This window comes from Macrobrachium rosenbergii, chromosome 6 (genome assembly GCF_040412425.1).
Source record: "Macrobrachium rosenbergii isolate ZJJX-2024 chromosome 6, ASM4041242v1, whole genome shotgun sequence".
In the NCBI taxonomy this organism is placed as follows: Eukaryota; Metazoa; Arthropoda; class Malacostraca; order Decapoda; family Palaemonidae; genus Macrobrachium; species Macrobrachium rosenbergii.
In genome coordinates this window covers 62299012-62302162 of record NC_089746.1, presented here as the reverse complement: position 1 = coordinate 62302162, position 3151 = coordinate 62299012, and positions in this window count along the sequence as shown.

Sequence of the window (3151 nt, the reverse complement as noted above, 5' to 3'; positions counted from 1 at the left end):
TTATTCCTAGAACTTTTACTTACGCTATGGATAGTTTGGATAAGATATTATTTCCCGTTTCACTATGGCAACAACCTCGTAGCGACCCCAGCAGCAGCCTTCCACGGAGAGTTAGAGCTGCCAGACAGCACGAGAAAGAGAATAGAGATGTACCTGAAACAACAAAAAACGTGTAATTCTGGAATAATAAACTTCAGTTCTGGAAACAATATCATTGATTTTGCTAAACCTAAGACCACAGACCATGAAAGTACACGTTTTGCTGAAAATTCGACGGTTTTAAGATTACGGAAATGAGAGGACAAAGTATAGGGGAAAACACCCATTCTCACCCAAAAATGTGCACCGTTCTATGCCATGGCCAGCAGAATGGCCTACAAAGAACGGGAACGAATAGTCAGCCAATGTCATGTTACTGACGTAGTGTGCTATAACACAACACTCAAGAAGTGAAGACCATCATTTAATAGATGGTTAAACGTATTTCTTCCTGTGTTTGTGGACTTTTTAATTTTTAGATCTCTCTCTCTCTCTCTCTCTTCTCTCTCTCTCGCTCTCTCTCTCTATCTATCTATCTATCTCTCTCTCTCTCTCTCTCTCCTTTCTCTCTCTGTGCAAAATATTATTTTCCTGAACATAAAGAATAACGTAATTGTTCAGGGTACAAAGAGAAGGGGTGCATTTTAAACAGAATGCTGAGCATGGTTACTTCCTCTCAAGGAGAACTCTCGGCCTTGATAGAAAAAATGTGAACACGCTCGACCTGATGAATTAAAGTTAGCAATCGGCTGCATAATCTAATAACATCTTGCAAGAATCGAAACACACAAACAGGTCAATTTGTGTCAAGGTCATTCTTTGAATCACTGTTTTCAAAGGCCATCGACTATGTATGAGTAAAATGACTATTATCGTCAGTAACTAAGGGGGTACGGACTTATTATATCTCAACACAAGGCTAGACCAGGGGCCAGACATTTATACTGTCGTAACTTTCTGTTGTTGTCAGTATCGTTAAAATCGATTACCTGTTCTCTTTTAAAAACAACTACGAATCACTTGGGACTGTAGTAAGAATGAAATATCGTCACTTCTTTGCTTCGGAGGCCCTCCAGGAAGTAAAGTAGGGCAAAAATGCATACCTGTAACCAGGGCCGGCGCTTCCACTCGAGGGAAACCAAGCCCGTAGCCGAATGCAGAACTTCCAGGGTTGGATAGAAGGAGAAAATTAGAAACCTCGAGAGTGCAGGCTAGGAATTGCGTTACTGACTTTCTTTAACTAAAAGTTAACAAGGCGTGTATTATAAATGCAATGTGCTTACATGAATAGGCTAATCACGGCCGGGATAAAGTTTTATCTGAACTAGATCAGACTCATTTTAGGTCAACCCACGTCTGGAACCAATTATTTATTATTAAATAGGTCAAACGTCGTGATCGATCAACAGTTTCTCCATGGTCATAACATACATACTTTAGTCACCTTTCATCGATTCACAGTGAAAATATGTCAATCTAAATTTTCCGAATTAAAAGTTGATAAGTTGATCATACCGTATCAATATAATATTGAAAGTTTTTAGCAACCCGACGTTACAAACTACCCACGTTAACATAGTATTCTAGCCCTGGAATAGAATTATTCCAGATGCTGCCATCTCTGTCTCTCATTCGATGTCTGCTGTATTCCTATAGAGAAAGTGGTGATTATACCGTTACAGTTTTCTCTTTTGAGAATTGTTACCCGAGCTAAATATCGCCACTTTCTTCTTTTGCATTGAGGTTACATTTATTTTTAAGTGTTATTTTTTCTGTCCACGACAAAGAAGTTCCTGTCATTGATTTCTAATTTAAGTCTCGTATTATGACCTATTCTCTGAAACAAGATCCTATTTTCTCTTTGCTCTCGCTTTTTTTTTCACAAGTAAACTTGAAAGTACATATGTCTGCGATGTTTGTATAGATTACTGTATTTCTCATACGAAATTTTATTTTTGTGTTTTCATTTACAAATTTATGACTGCTATCTTCTGACTGAAAAGGTGACGCATTGTTGCATTGGTTTATTTGACTGATTTCTCTTTTCCTTTGTTTCACAGATGACTGTAAAAAAATACAAACTGGTTTCGGCAATCTTAGCATTACTCGTATAATTCGGGCTCTATTATAACAAACAGTCGCTGAGACAAAATTCAGTATTAGAAGTTTCGTCACAAGATGATTAAACTGGGTTAGCCTAATGTCCGTTCACGTTTATCGATGGGCGATGGGGAACCAAACTTCTAAAACGAACCCAGCTCACGCATCACTCCAACACAAGCTAACCAAGAATTTGTCCGTATTCTACTAGCATTTCACAAGTTCATCTTTCACCGTTCATGCTTGCAGTCCCTTTGTGCGTCTTTGTTCTTAGAAAAAAAGTAAAGTCGTCACGTGGCGAATAATACTGTTATCACTTAAGTGAAACAGAGAAGTGAGGATGAAAAGAAGCTGCACTGAAGCTGTTATTGAGGTCACGAGGAAAGGAAATTTCCCTTTTTAGCGCTCGGAAATTTATCCGTTGAAATCTATTGACTTGGTTAAGTTCCATGTTTTGGAGGTTGCCATGTCTTTATTTGCTTTCATAAATGACGTAAGCCCTTCATCACAACTGAATATACTTTTAATGTGAAGGTTGTCTAGGCCAAGGGATCGTAGTTGATGGCCCATAACGGACTAACAGTGCGTGCCGTCTAGAATCTCGTATAACTCTCATAGTGAATTTGGCAGGGATTTTCTCAGCAGAAGATTCTTTTAAATAAAGGTAACTTGGTCGTTTTTTACCTGTAATCTGTTTCTTTTGCAATGCTGAGCCATTTCTGGTCGTATTTTCATCTTCAAAACAACCACCAGCAAGGCACATGCGGCCCCGTTCATTAATTCCGCTTTGCGCTTACTGTATTTTATTCATACTCCAATAACGAGTACATTACCGTGTAATGGGAAGTGACCCAGATTCTTATAATAGGCTACCGTTGACAGTGTTTGCCGTTTTTTAATTTGTTGGCCTTTAGGTACTGCCCTCGTGCTGCAGCATCATTCTTATTTTATTGTCAACTTTGTCCTCTGTAAATGTACATCCGTTTCTTCATTCACTGCTGTTGCGTCTTCT